General features: G+C 45.0%; 1 protein-coding gene across 1 annotated transcript in view; it reads right to left on the reverse strand.

The window, feature by feature from the left end:
• Positions 1 to 16,441, reverse strand: part of PLCB1 (phospholipase C beta 1) — a 1,010,585-nt gene that overhangs the window by 393,947 nt on the left and 600,197 nt on the right. The gene's annotated exons all lie outside the window — the stretch shown is intronic.

Consider the following 16,441-nt stretch of genomic DNA (forward strand, 5'->3'; position numbering starts at 1 on the left):
GCAGATAAAGTACGCCTACACCGGAGCTGCAGCGTGAAGACAAGATGAGGACGTCATCCTTTGAAGATGGGAGGCCCCGGACCGGACCGCGACGCCCTTTGGACCGGACCGCAGTGGGACCGCCCCTGGGTGAGTATAATCTAACCTCTTTTTCTCATCTTTCAGGATACCTCGGGGGCTTATCTACAGCATTACAGAATGCTGTAGATAAGCCCCTGATGCCGGTAGGCTTAGCTCACCTTCGATTTTGGGGGTGACAGTTTTCCTTTAAAGTATACCCATTATTTCATAGCTAGGTCTAAACATTCTTAGTTGACCTATTCCAAAATGCAATTTTAATAGAGTTTGAGCTACATTTAGATCTCAGATCTCTCTTTTTCCTTCTCATACAAATAATGGGTAGAGACAGAAATGTTCGACTTTAATACCGGACAGCCACTGTTCGGGTCTAAACACCGAGTACGGACTTTCTGCTGAAGTCCAGTGCAGTGTTCACGGGAAGTCCGTGGTGGCGTGTAGGAGAGAGAGAGGAGTAAGAGGGAGAAAGAGGGAAGGAGAGAGAAGCAGAGAGGGAGGAAGAAGGAGGGAGAGAGAAGCAGAGAGGCAGGGAAAGGGGAAGGAAAAGGAATGCGAGAGAGAGGAGTAAGAGGGAGAGTAAGAGAGAGAGGGAGGAAGAATGAGACAGAGAAGCAGAGAGTGGGAGAGACAAAGAGAGGGATCGGGAGAGAGAGGGAGGGAGAGGAGAGAGAGAGAAGCAGAGATAGGAAGAAGGGGGAGGAAGAAGGGGAAGAGAGAAGCAGAGGGAGAAGGAAGGAGATGGAGGGAGATTAAAGTAGGGGGGAGAGAGGTAGAGCGAGAGAGAGAACTTTACAAAGCGTTAGTGAAACCTCATCTGGAATATGCAATTCACCTCTGCGCACCAGTTCAGAGAAAGAATGCCCTGGAGATAGAAAAAGTACAAAAAAGAGCCACACCACTGATAAGAAGCATAGAAGATGTCAGTAATGAGAAAAGGCTAAAATAATTGGATTTATTTAGTCTTAAGAAGAGACATCTAAGGGGGAACATAGCTAAGTTGAACAAGTGCATACAAAAAGTATGATCAAAAGCTGTTTCATGTAAAACCCCATCAAAATACAAGGGAACACTCCCTCCATCTGGAGAAAGAAAGGTTCAATCTCCAGAGGAGACAAGGCTTCTTCACAATACCAGCTATTCATCTGTGGAATAGTCTACCTCAGGAGCTGGTCACAGTGGCATACTGTTGATGGTTTCAAAAAAGGCTTGGCTGCATTTTGAGAAGAAATATTAACTATGCAACTATTTAACCATCTCACTCCATTTTAACCCTCCTGACTCTTAAAGGGGTTGTCTCACTTTCAGTGATCGGGAGCAAATCACTCCCTTGCCTCATGGATTTTTGCTTGTTAAATGGCAGTGCACTCCTAGTGACTTACAATCAGGTACCGTGGCATCGCTGAGCCATCCACCCAAACTGCGCTTTCCCATTTTGCTAGCAGAGGCAGATTTACCTTTGCAGTATCAAGGGCATGCATGGAAACTGAAGCTGGCTGGATAAAGCCAACTTTAATGCAGCGCTTGAAAACTGTATAATAAAGAGTACCAAGTGCACACTCATGGCAGAGGAAACTGGCTACCTCTGAGGTGGCTGGTAATCTTGGGCTGTAAACTCTAAAATTCAAAATCCCTTAATTCTAGTGCAAAATGAGGATTTTGTTAAGAGGGAAATAGCAAAGTTACTTGTTTCCACAAGCAATTTACAATTCAACTAATTTGATAAAATGAGACAACCCCTATAAATGGCTACTGCAGGCAGATTGTATTTTATTATTCAATTCTATAGCTGTGTATTGTAGGCATGGTATTTGGAGCAAGGAAAAAACTGGGCTCAATAAATGGATAGAACATCATTCGATAGAAAAATATACCGTCTACCATCATTAATCTTGTCCATATGTTATATGGACATCACAGTAACACATTGTTAATTTCAATGAAAGTCAATTAGTGTCATGGTATCGAATATTGTCTAGAGGGATACTCTTTCTTCTTGTGAAAACCACCAGCTGGCGTGGGAAGTATTACCGTCAGGCAAAGCTCCCTGGGAAAAGGGTATGCAAATTAGCTTTCCTCCACTATGTGTCAATGTTCCACCCTTTAATGAACCTTGCTTTATGACTAAGGAGACTCTGGTTTGGTTATATCTGTAGTTATGTTTGAAAGCTTGCTAAAGGGTTGAACATTGGCTTAAAGCAGGGGTGGGGAACCTCAGCAACTAGGGCCATTTACGGACCTTGATGACCTTTCATCAGGCCCCCAAGCACATTCTCAGGGACCGCATTCTTGGGCAGGGAGGTGTATTTTAATTGCCACCGGCTCATTAATTTCTTCTTGCTCTGTTAGCACACACATACAGCATTCACTACCGAACACTGAAGGGCATGCAATGAAAGATTACGTCCTGACACCAGTGCCACAGCAAGGATGAACTTCGTAGGCGGAGTTTGTAGGGCCCTCGAAGGATGGTATAAATATCCAAATGGCCCTTGGCAGAAAAAAAAAAGATTCCCCACCCCTGGCTTAGACGATAACCACTTCCCCTTGTCGGACAGATATAGAAGACGGCCCAGGTGCATAAGCAATATATGGGCCCCTTGCAGTCCAATAGATCATCATAATGTACAATTGCTTCTGCTTTAGAGGTGGAAATGGGCCACTAGAGACACCATTTTTTTAACAAAAGAGCTACTTTGAATAGTTTTCAATATCTACTTCCATACACTCGTGGAAAGGCCCAAATTCGTAAAAAAAAAGTTATTTAATTTAAATCTGTAAAACTTTAGTCTAAGTTGAATGTTAAACTTTCAATACAAAGCTGAAACTTCTGAGAGAATGCGAGTTATTAAATTCAAAATGCTAGTGTGATATTATAACTGTAGAAGGTCAAAATTTGCACCTGGGAGTCTCTTTCTCAGTGAGAAACTTTATTAAAATTATAAGTAGTTACTAGGTAACAGATGGAGATCGGGATTATATCTATATCACTAAAGAAAGAGCGAAACACTGGCAGATGTGATGGGCTAGACATTGATAACCAACAAAGGAGACTAAATAAAGGAAAAAGTAAAATCATAGGATTCTAAAAACGTTCTGATGACTGCAAACAAAGGTAGTAATTAGTAAAAGGTAAATTACTATTGTCTAGTACGAACTCTTCCTATTTTAGTAATATCGATTAAACATTTTTTTCAGGTGGTCCTTCATTCTCTTGCCTCACGCCTGCCAAAATTGTGATTTCTGCCTCGATCCTGCTATATTGATCACATGGGTTGTTTATGGAAATTATAGCAAGCTGTATAATGGATTTGTTTTGGTCTTTATAGTTAACATAAAGGGAACCTGTCGTAAAAAAAATGCTATTAATCTGCAAGTATGGGGGTAATCTGAATGCTAATAGCATTCAGAACAGGAAACCTAAATAATATTAGCAAGGGTATATCAAATCAGAGAAAACTAAAGAAAAGAAAAAACCCTTTAAAAATAACTTTTCATTTTAATCGTTTAAAAATGCAATGCATAATAGAATGGTGACAGCAAATATATATAATGCCAGGTCGGTATAGTCAAATGCAATTACCGTATATACTCGAGTATAAGCCGACCCGAGTATAAGCCGACCCCCCTAATTTTGCCACAAAAAACTGGGAAAACTTATTGACTCGAGTATAAGCCTAGGGTGGAAAATGCAGCAGGTACTGGTGAATTTCAAAATTAAAAATAGATACTCCATACCGTTCATTATGGCCCCATAGATGCTCCACATAAAGCTGTGCCACATATAATGCTCTGCACCGTTCATTATGGCCCCATAGATGCTCCACATAAAGCTGTGCCATATATACAATGCTCTGCACCATTGCCCCATAGCTGTGCCATATATATAATGCTCTGCACCGTTGCCCCATAGCTGTGCCATATATATAGTGCTCTGCACCGTTGCCCCATAGCTGTGCCATATATATAGTGCTCTGCACAGTTGCCCCATAGCTGTGCCATATAGTGCTCTGCACCGTTGCCCGATAGCTGTGCCATATAGTGCTCTGCACCCTTGCCCAATAGCTGTGCCATATACAGTGCCTACAAGTAGTATTCAACCCCCTGCAGATTTAGCAGGTGTAATAAGATGCAAATAAGTTAGAGCCTTCAAACTTCAAACAAGAGCAGGATTTATTAACAGATGCATAAATCTTACAAACCAAAAAGTTTTGTTGCTCAGTTAAATTTTTATAAATTTTAAACATAAAAGTGTGGGTCAATTATTATTCAACCCCTAGGTTTAATATTTTGTGGAATAACCTTTGTTTGCAATTACAGCTAATAATCGTGTTTTATAAGACCTGATCAGGCCGGCACAGGTCTCTGGAATTATCTTGGCCCACTCCTCCATGCAGATCTTCTCCAAGTTATCTAGGTTCTTTGGGTGTCTCATGTGGACTTTAATCTTGAGCTCCTTCCACAAGTTTTCAATTGGGTTAAGGTCAGGAGATTGACTAGGCCACTGCAACACCTTGATTTTTTGCCTCTTGAACCAGGCCTTGGTTTTCTTGGCTGTGTGCTTTGGGTCGTTGTCTTGTTGGAAGATGAAATGACGACCCATCTTAAGATCCTTGATGGAGGAGCGGAGGTTCTGGGCCAAAATCTCCAGGTAGGCCGTGCTATCCATCTTCCCATGGATGCGGACCAGATGGCCAGGCCCCTTGGCTGAGAAACAGCCCCACAGCATGATGCTGCCACCACCATGCTTGACTGTAGGGATGGTATTCTTGGGGTCGTATGCAGTGCCATCCAGTCTCCAAACGTCACGTGTGTGGTTGGCACCAAAGATCTCGATCTTGGTCTCATCAGACCAGGGAACCTTGAACCAGTCAGTCTCAGAGTCCTCCAAGTGATCATGAGCAAACTGTAGATGAGCCTTGACATGACGCTTTGAAAGTAAAGGTACCTTACGGGCTCGTCTGGAACGGAGACCATTGCGGTGGAGTACATTACTTATGGTATTGACTGAAACCAATGTCCCCACTGCCATGAGATCTTCCCGGAGCTCCTTCCTTGTTGTCCTTGGGTTAGCCTTGACTCTTCGGACAAGCCTGGCCTCGGCACGGGAGGAAACTTTCAAAGGCTGTCCAGGCCGTGGAAGGCTAACAGTAGTTCCATAAGCCTTCCACTTCCGGATGATGCTCCCAACAGTGGAGACAGGTAGGCCCAACTCCTTGGAAAGGGTTTTGTACCCCTTTCCAGCCTTGTGACCCTCCACGATCTTGTCTCTGATGGCCTTGGAATGCTCCTTTGTCTTCCCCATGTTGACCATGTATGAGTGCTGTTCACAAGTTTGGGGAGGGTCTTAAATAGTCAGAAAAGGCTGGAAAAAGAGATACTTAATCCAAACATATGAAGCTCATTGTTCTTTGTGCCTGAACTACTTCTTAATACTTAAGGGGAACCAAACAGAATTCTGGTGGGTTGAGGGGTTGAATAATAAATGACCCTCTGAAAATACTTTTCCCAATTTAAAAAAAAAAATAAACAAAGAAATAACATTCTTTTTTGCTGCAGTGCATTTCACACTTCCAGGCTGATCTACAGTCCAAATGTCACAATGCCAAGTTAATTCCAAATGTGTAAACCTGCTAAATCTGCAGGGGGTTGAATACTACTTGTAGGCACTGTAGTGCTCTGCACCGTTGCCCCATAGCTGTGCCATATAGTGCTCTGCACCCTTGCCCAATAGCTATGCCATATAGTGCTCTGCACCGTTGCCCCATAGCTGTGCCATATAGTGCTCTGCACCATTGCCCCATAGATAGCTGTGCCATATAGTGCTCTGCACCGTTGCCCCATAGATAGCTGTGCCATATAGTGCTCTGCACTGTTGCCCCATAGATAGCTGTGCCATATAGTGCTCTGCACCGTCCATTATTGCCCCATAGCTGTGCTGCTGCTGCAATAAAATAATAAAACACATACTCACCTGTCTTGCTTGCAGCTCCTCGGCGCCATCTTCCCGGCGTCTCTCCGCACTGACTGATCAGGCAGAGGGCGGCGCGCACACTATATGCGTCATCGCGACCTCTGACCTGAACAGTCAGTGCGGAGAGACGCCGGGAAGATGGCGCGACACCCGGCGTGTGGAACGAGGACAGGTGAATATGCGATACTTACCTGCTCCCGGCGTCCCGCTCCTTCCCCCGGACAGCTGGTCTTCGGTGCCGCAGCCTCTTCCTCTATCAGCGGTCACCGGCACCGCTTCATTAGAGAAATGAATAGGCGGCTCCGCCCCTATGGGGGGGTGGAGCAGCCTATTCATTTCTCTAATGAGCAGTCCCACGTGACCGCTGAACAGGGGAAGAGGCTGCTGCACCGAAGACCGTGGGACGGGCAGGGGGAGCGCCGGGATCGCCGGGACTAGGTGAGTATGCCTCAGCGCCCTCTCCCCCTCACCCACCGACCGTGACTCGAGTATAAGCCGAGGGGGCACTTTCAGCCCAAAAATTTGGGCTGAAAATCTCGGCTTATACTCGAGTATATACGGTAATTAACTATAGAAAATAACCTAAGGAAATAGGGAAATGTCTTACCCTTGATTGCCCATCCTGGCAGTGGAGGTTGGCATCCTTAGAGTTCAATGTGGTGCCGCCACCCAACGTAGGCAGTCACTCCCTGGCCCTCAAACAACCTCCTTTAAAAAGCCACCACCAACACCCAAATAAAGTGCTTAAGTGCTATAAAAGTCTTATTTTGCTACACTGTGTCTGGCTAGACAATGGGGTAAGACTGCATAGTGTTATGATAGGGCTAGCGGAACGCAACTAATGAAAGTATATATTTTATTAGGATAGGTGCGTTTGCAGCCCGGGGTCCACCGTGCAGGAGAACCTGCTGCTAGCAAATAGCGGAACTAATGGCAGTGTTAGCTAACTCTGTTACTTCACAGAGCAGCTGTGAACTCAAAGCGCTGTGCCCTGTTAGACACCACAGAGGCACAGGCTAACTGTCCAAACAAGAGCAGTCAGTGGTCTTGCACGCACACGAAACTCCTTGCCGGAGGTGCCAGCATTCTAAGGGCTTATTTCGGCCAGGTCCCTGAACACACAAGAATACAAGCTCCTCGCCGGAGGTGCCAGCATTCTAGGGGCTTATTTCAGCCAGGTCGCTGAACACACAAGAATACGAGCTCCTCGCCGGAGGTGCCAGCATTCTAGGGGCTTATTTCAGCCAGGTCGCTGAACACAGTCATACAAGACCACACTGGCGCAAAGTACATAAATGAAAGCGATACTAGCGCATGGCCGTGCGGCCGTGCGAGCCTTATATAGCTGCAGCTAGTAAAAGACCTTCCCAGAAGGACCAATGAGAGGCTGCCATACCTGAGCATGTGACCCTAAATCTCCACTGAGAAATCTTGCCCTGGGCATGCTCAGTGTGTGCCAAGCAGGACTTAGTGCTAGCACCTACAGGACCTTCCTGAAAGGACCAATGGGCTTAGCTGCAGTATCTGACCATGTGACCCTCGATCTCCACTGAGAGATCTTACTCAGGGCATGCTCAGAACGAGAAGAGCAGGACTTAGTCCCAGAAGCGTCTGCTCGCCGCTGCCCAGCACTGACTTTAATGGTAGAAGCAGGAGAAGCAGCAGTAACTCTTTGTACAGAGCGGGACTGAGCAAGACGCTGGGACCGACGTCTCCGCTGAGCAGGCTCCACTGCAGCAGGAGAAGAATGGGAGACCACAGCGGAGATGGCCCGAGATTCCCCCTGTGCAGAGGCGGGAACTCGACCCCTAACACATAGGTCTAATGAATATATATTAAGGCACCAAATTTTGTAAAATCCGGTGGCAGGTTACCATAACTCTTAGACGTGCATCTATACAAGTGCTGGATGAATGTATATATACAAGCCTCATAGGTCAGATCAAAATATATGTATATGCCTCATACATCAGGTGAATTTAAGATCCAAAAGATGTACAGAGCTATATATGTCAGATGAATTCTAGATCCATTAGATGAGTGAAATCTGGATCTTATATTTATACACACATTGGCACTTAATGGTACTTATGATGACCAAAATAATAAAATCATGAGTATTTTGAAGAAATATTGGGATAACTTAAGGGCAGACCCGGAAATCTCCAACTTCATCTCCCCTATACCATAAATCACATTCAGGAGAGGCAGGTCTGCCTGGACCATGTAGTGCAAATATGAAAACATCAGGGACATAGGCGAGAGGTGGGCAAGGTAAATGCGGCTCCTGCCGTTTTGTCGTTATAATAATCCCTCCAAAATGTTCTTAAGCATGATGACTGGTAGGACCTACAACAATAGGGACTTTGATTATTGTAGATCAGAAGATGGAAGCTTCAAGTCTCCTAAGGAGACTATTTAAGCAAGTGAAAAGTAAAAAAAAAATGTTTGTAAAAATAAAAAAAAATTAGCTAATAATTAGATTGAATGATAATTATAATTCCTCACAATCTGGCCTAAATATCTATCCTATATATAACTCTAAGGGCTCATTTCTACGTCTGCGAAAAAATGAACCAACATACCGAGTGTATGGTCTGATTTTTTGGCCGAGCGTCTGTTTTACTCATACAAGTGGTATCAGTGTATCTCATGTGATTCTTGTCCATGAAAAAACAGAAGTCTGAATGAGTCCATAATGCGAGATGGTGGCTTATGCAGTGCAATTCACGAGTTGATGCAATTTTTATGCACTAAGCCACATTTATTCTCTATGAAATATTATTATTTATAATGTTATTTACAAGGTTAGTTTTTAGAACAAGTATCCCTCTAAAAGAACAGATTAACAATATCACTAGTGCTACAAAAAAATATCAGTACAACCCAGGAACTTGTTCATTTTTTTTATCATTTACTTGTACTTTACATGTACTTTAGCTAAAGGTACCTTCACATTAAGCGACGCTGCAGCGATAGCGACAACGATGCCGATCGCTGCAGCGTCACTGTTTGATCGCTGGAGAGCTGTCACACAGACCGCTCTCCAGCGACCAACGATGCTGAGGTCCCCGGGTAACCAGGGTAAACATCGGGTTACTAAGCGCAGGGCCGCGCTTAGTAACCCGATGTTTACCCTGGTTACCAGCGTAAAATGTAAAAAAAAAAAACACTACATACTTACATTCGCGTCCCCCGGCGTCCGCTTCCTGCACTGACTGAGCGCCGGCCCTAACAGCAGAGCGGTGACGTCACCGCTGTGCTGTACTTTCACTTTCACTTTACGGCGCTCAGTCAGTGTGGGAAGCGAACGCCAGGGGACGTGAAGGTGAGTATGTACTGTTTGTTTTTTTACATTTTACACTGGTAACCAGGGTAAACATCGGGTTACTAAGCGCGGCCCTGCGCTTAGTAACCCGATGTTTACCCTGGTTACCAGTGTAAAACATCGCTGGTATCGTTGCTTTTGGTATCAAACACGATGATACACGCCGGTCTGACGACCAAATAAAGTTCTGAACTTTGTTCAACGACCAGCGATATCACAGCAGGATCCAGATCGCTGCTGCGTGTCAAACTAAACGATATCGCTAGCCAGGACGCTGCAACGTCACGGATCGCTAGCGATATCGTTTAGTGTGAAGGTACCTTAACCCCTTCATGACCCAGCCTATTTTGGCCTTAATGACCTTGCCGTTTTTTGAAATTCTGACCAGTGTCCCTTTATGAGGTAATAACTCAGGAACGCTTCAACGGATCCTAGCGATTCTGAGATTGTTTTTTCGTGACATATTGGGCTTCATGTTAGTGGTAAATTTAGGTCGATAATTTCTGAGTTTATTTGTGAAAAAAACGGAAATTTGGCAAAAAATTTGAAAATTTCGCAATTTTCACATTTTGAATTTTTATTCTGTTAAACCAGAGAGTTATGTGACACAAAATAGTTAATAAATGACGTTTCCCACATGTCTACTTTACATCAGCACAATTTTGGAAACATTTTTTTTTTTTGCTAGGAAGTTATAAGGGTTAAAATTTGACCAGTGATTTCTTATTTTTACAACAAAATTTACAAAACCATTTTTTTTAGGGACCACCTCACATTTGAAGTCATTTTGAGGGTTCTATATGGCTGAAAATACCCAAAAGTGACACCATTCTAAAAACTGCACCCCTCAAGGTGCTCAAAACCACATTCAAGAAGTTTATTAACCCTTCAGGTGTTTCACAGCAGCAGAAGCAACATGGAAGTAAAAAATGAACATTTAACTTTTTAGTCACAAAAATGATCTTTTAGCAACAATTTTTTTATTTTCCCAGTGGTAAAAGGAGAAACTGGACCACGGACGTTGTTGTCCAATTTGTCCTGAGTACGCTGATACCTCATATGTGGGGGTAAACCACTGTTTGGGCGCACGGCAGGGCTCGGAAGGGAAGGAGCGCCATTTGACTTTTTGAATGAAAAATTGGCTCCAATCTTTAGCCCACACCATGTCACGTTTGGAGAGCCCCTGTGTGCCTAAACATTGGAGCTCCCCCACAAGTGACCCCATTTTGGAAACTAGACCCCCCAAGGAACTTATCTAGAAGCATAGTGAGCACTTTAAACCCCCAGGTGCTTCACAAATTGATCCGTAAAAATGAAAAAGTACTTTTTTTTCACAAAAAAATTATTTTAGCCTCAATTTTTTCATTTTCACATGGGCAACAGGATAAAATGGATCCTACAATTTGTTGGGCAATTTCTCCTGAGTATGCTGATACCTCATATGTGGGGGTAAACCACTGTTTGGGTGCACGGCAAGGCTCGGAAAGGGAGGCGTGCCATTTGACTTTTTGAATGGAAAATTAGCTCCAATCGTTAGCGGACACCATGTCGCGTTTGGAGAGCCCCTGTGTGCCTAAACATTGGAGCTCCCCTACAAGTGACCCCATTTTGGAAACTAGACCCCCCAAGGAACTTATCTAGATGCATAGTGAGCACTTATAACCTCCAGGTGCTTCACAGAAGTTTATAACGCAGAGCCGTGAAAATAAAAAAATAATTTTTCTTTCCTCAAAAATGATTTTTAGCCCAGAATTTTTTATTTTCCCAAGGGTAATAGGAGAAATTGGATCCCAAATTTTGTTGTCCAGTTTGTCCTGAGTACGATGATACCCCATATGTGGGGGTAAACCACTGTTTGGGCGCACGGCAGGGCTCGGAAGGGAAGGCACGCCATTTGGCTTTTTGAATGGAAAATTAGCTCCAATCATTAGCGGACACCATGTCGCATTTGGAGAGCCCCTGTGTGCCTAAACATTGGAGCTCCCGCACAAGTGACCCCATTTTGGAAACTAGACCTCCCAAGGAACTAATCTAGATGTGTGGTGAGCACTTTGAACCCCCAAGTGCTTCACAGAAGTTTATAACGCAGAGCCGTGAAAATAAAAAATGTGTTTCCTTTCCTCAAAAATATTTTTTTAGCCCAGAATTTTTTTATTTTTGCAAGAGTAACAGGAGAAATTGGACCCCAAAAGTTGTTGTCCAGTTTCTCCTGAGTACGCTGATACCCCATATGTGGGGGTAAACCACTGTTTTGGCACACGTCGGGGTTCGGAAGGGAAGTAGTGACGTTTTGAAATGCAGACTTTGATGGAATGCTCTGCGGGCATCATGTTGCGTTTGCAGAGCCCCTGATGTGCCTAAACAGTAGGAACTCCCCACAAGTGACTCCATTTTGGAAACTAGACCCCCAAGGGAACTTATCTAGATGTGTGGTGAGCACTTTGAACCCCCAAGTGCTTCACAGAAGTTTATAATGCAGAGCCGTGAAAATAATAAATGTGTTTCCTTTCCTCAAAAATATTTTTTTAGCCCAGAATTTTTTATTTTTGCAAGAGTAACAGGAGAAATTGGACCCCAAAAGTTGTTGTCCAGTTTCTCCTGAGTACGCTGATACCCCATATGTGGGGGTAAACCACTGTTTGGGCACATGCCGGGGCTCGGAAGGGAAGTAGTGACGTTTTGGAATGCAGACTTTGATGGAATGGTCTGCGGGCATCATGTTACGTTTGCAGAGCCCCTGATATGCCTAAACAGTAGAAACCCCCCACAAGTGACCCCATTTTGGAAACTAGACCCCCCAAGGAACTTATCTAGATGTGTGGTGAGCACGTTCAACCCCCAAGTGCTTCACAGAAGTTTACAACGCAGAGCCGTGAAAATAAAAAATCATTTTTCTTTCCTCAAAAAAGATGTTTTAGCAAGCAATTTTTTATTTTCACAAGGGTAACAGGAGAATTTGGACCCCAATATTTGTTGCCCAGTTTGTTGTGAGTACGCTGATACCCCATATGTGGGGGTAAACCACTGTTTGGGCGCACGTCAGGGCTCGGAAGGGAAGTAGTGACATTTGAAATGCAGACTTTGATGGAATGGTCTGCGGGCGTCACATTGCATTTGCAGAGCCCCTGATGTGCCTAAACAGTAGAAACACCCCACAAGTGACCCCATTTTGGAAACTAGACCCCCGAAGGAACTTATCTAGATGTGTGGTGAGCACTTTCAACCCCCAAGTGCTTCACAGAAGTTTATAACGCAGAGCCGTGAAAATAAAAAATAATTGTTCTTTCCTCAAAAATTATGTTTTAGCAAGTAATTTTTTATTTTTGCAAGGGTAACAGGAGAAATTGGACCCCAACAGTTGTTGCCCAGTTTGTCCTGAGTACGCTGGTACCCCAAATGTGGGGGTAAACCACTGTTTGGGCGCACGTCGGGGCTTGGAAGGGCGGGAGCACCATTTGACTTTTTGAACGCAAGGTTGGCTGGAATCAATGGTGGCGCCATGTTGCGTTTGGAGACCCCTGATGTGCCTAAACAGTGGAAACCCCTCAATTCTAACTTCAACACTAACCCCAACACACCCCTAATCCTAATCCCAACTGTAGCCATAACCCTAATCACAACCCTAACCCCAACACACCCCTAACCACAACCCTAACCGCAACACACCCGTAACCCTAATTCCAACCCTAATCCTAACCCTAATCCCAACCGTAACCTTAATCCCAACCCTAACCACAACTGTAACCCCAACACACCCCTAACCCTATCCGTAACCCTAACCACAAGCCTAATCTTAACCCTATTTCAAACCCTAGCCCTAATTCCAACCCTAACTCTAATTCCAACCCTAACCCTAAGGCTATGTGCCCACGTTGCGGATTCGTGTGAGATTTTTCCGCACGATTTTTGAAAAATCTGCAGGTAAAAGGCACTGCGTTTTACCTGCGGATTTACAGCAGATTTCCAGTGTTTTTTTGTGCGGATTTCACCTGCGGATTCCTATTGAGGAACAGGTGTAAAACGCTGCGGAATCCGCACAAAGAATTGACATGCTGCGGAAAATACAATGCAGCGTTTCTGCATGGAATTTTCCGCACCATAGGCACAGCGGATTTGGTTTTCCTTAGGTGTACATGGTACTGTAAACCTGATGGAAAACTGCTTCGAATTCGCAGCGGCCAATCCGCTGCCGATCCGCTGCCGATCCGCTGCGGATCCGCTGCCGATCCGCTGCGGATCCGCTGCGGATCCGCGGCGGATCCGCGGCCAATCTGCTGCGGGTCCGCTGCCAATCCGCTGCGGATCCGCGGCCAATCCGCTGCCAATCCGCTGCGGATCCGCGGCCAATCCGCTGCCAATCCGCTGCCGATCCGCTGCGGATCCGCGGCCAATCCGCTGCCAATCCGCTGCCAATCCGCTGCGGATCCGCGGCCAATCCGCTGCGGATCCGCTGCCAATCCGCTGCGGATCCGCGGCCAATCCGCTGCGGATCCGCTGCGGATCCGCTGCGGATCCGCTGCCGATCCGTTGCGGATCCGCTGCGGATCCGCTGCCGATCCGCTGCGGATCCGCGGCGGATCCGCGGCCAATCCGCTGCGGGTCCGCTGCCAATCCGCTGCGGATCCGCGGCCAATCCGCTCTGTGTGCACATGCCATAACCCTACCCCTAACCCTACCCGTAACCCTAACCCTACCCCTAACCCTACCCCTAGTTCTAACCCTAGTTCTAACCCTAACCCTAGTGGAAAAAAAAAAAATTCTTTATTTTATTATTGTCCCTATGGGGGTGATAAAGGGGGGGGGGTTATTTATTATTTTTTTTATTTTGATCGCTGTGATAGAACCTACCACAGCGATCAAAATGTACCTGTAAGGAATCTGCCGACTGGCAGATTCGGCGGGCGCACTGAGCATGCGCCCGCCATTTTCCAAGATGGCGGCGCCCAGGGAGGAGACGGCCAGACACCGGGAGGATCGGTAAGTATGAAGGGGTGGTGGGGGGGTGGATCGGAGCACAGGGGGGGGGGATCTGAGCAAGGAGGGAGCGGACAGCAGGACGGGGGAGCCGGCAGGCGGACGGAGGGGACCGGAGGACTAACGGAGCACTGGGGGGGCGATCGGTGGGTGTGGGGGGGGGGCACTTTAGTATTTCCAGCCATGGCCGATGTTATTGCAGCATCGGCCATGGCTGGATTGTAATATTTCACCAGTTTTTTAGGTGAAATATTACAAATCGCTCTGATTGGCAGTTTCACTTTCAACAGCCAATCAGAGCGATCGTAGCCACGGGGGGGTGAAGCCACCCCCCCTGGGCTGAAGCACCACTCCCCCTCTCCCTGCAGATCGGGTAAAATAGGAGTTAACCCCTTCACCCGATCTGCAGGGACGCGATCATTCCATGACGCATACGCTGCGTCATAGGTCGTTTTGGCACCGACTTTCATGACGCAGCGTATGCGTCAAAGGTCGTTAAGGGGTTAAAGGTTTCTCAATATAGATATATAAGATGGAGGAGGAACAATTATTTTATGACTTTCTCCCTGGTAACTTTCTTGAAGTCCATCAGTTGAAGTCAGCCTTTCTCCAGCCTCAAATAGCTAATAACATTGAATAATAGCTTACAAATATAGATAAGGCAGACGTTTGGCTCATTTTCCTTTGAACCATACACTTTCAAAGGTGGAAACAATATTTTTCTTGAATCATCTTATTATATTTGTGTATGTAATCATATGCGGGCTAAATTACTTTTAAGCTATTTATAACACAGCGGAATGTACACTATGTTCCAAATTATTATGCAAATTACATTTTTATCAGATTTTCCTAAATGGTCGGTGCAAATGACAGTCAGTCTAATAAAAGTAATCACCCGTTAGAGTATACATCGAATTTTATTGAAGAAACCTCCCAATGATAACAGTATAATCTCCAAAATGAATAAAAACTTTAAATGCACAGTAGAATTTCTAAACATTTGATGTGTTTTAAAGACCTGAAAATCCTCATTTGTGGCATTTGCAGCATTAGGAAGTCACATTCACTGAACAAAAAAAGCTATTTAACTCCAAAACATCCTAACAGGCCAAGTTACATGTTAACATAGGACCCTTCTTTGATATCACCATCACAATTCTTGCATCCATTGAACTTGTGAGTTTTTGGAGAGTTTCTGCTTGTATTTCTTTGCATTAAGTCAGAATAGCCTCCCAGAGCTGCTGTTTTGATGTGAACTGCCTCCCACCCTCATAGATCTTTTGCTTGATGATACTCCAAAGGTTCTCTATAGGGTTGAGGTCAGGGGAAGATGGTGGCCACACCATGAGTTTATCTCCTTTTATGCCCATAGCAGCCAATGACAGAGGTATTCTTTACAGCATGAGATGGTGCATTGTCAGCATGAAGATGATTTTGCTCCTGAAGGCACATTTCTGCTTTTTATACCATGGAGGAAAGTTGTCAGTCAGAAACTCTATATACTTTGCAGAGGTCATTTTCACACCTTTTGGAACCTTAAAGGGCCCTATAAGCTGTTTCTCCATGATTCCGGCCCAAAACATGACTCCTCCACCTCCTTGCTGACGTTGCAGCCTTGTTGGGACATGGTGGCCATCCACCAACCATCCACTACTCCATCCATTTGGACCATCCAGGGTTGCTCAACACTTATCAGTAAACAAGACTGTTTGAAAATTAGTCTTCATGTATGTCTGGGCCCACTGCAACTGTTTCTGCTAGTGAACACTGTTTAAGGGTGGCCGAATAGTAGGTTTATGAACCATAGCAAGCCTTTGAAGGAGCCTACACCTTGAGGTTCGAGGGACTCCAGAGGCACCAGCAGCTTCAAATATCTGTTTGCTGGTTTGTAATGGCTTTTTAGCAACTGCTCTCTTAATCCGATGAACTTGCCTGGCAGAAATCTTCCTCATTATGCCTTTATCAGCACAAACACATCTGTGCTCAGATACAGCCACAAATCTCTTAACAGTACAATGATCACCCTTAAGTTTTTGAGAAATTTCTAATGTTTTCATCCCTTTACCAAGGTATTGCACTATTTGATG

Source organism: Ranitomeya variabilis, chromosome 2, assembly GCF_051348905.1.
Source record: "Ranitomeya variabilis isolate aRanVar5 chromosome 2, aRanVar5.hap1, whole genome shotgun sequence".
In the NCBI taxonomy this organism is placed as follows: Eukaryota; Metazoa; Chordata; class Amphibia; order Anura; family Dendrobatidae; genus Ranitomeya; species Ranitomeya variabilis.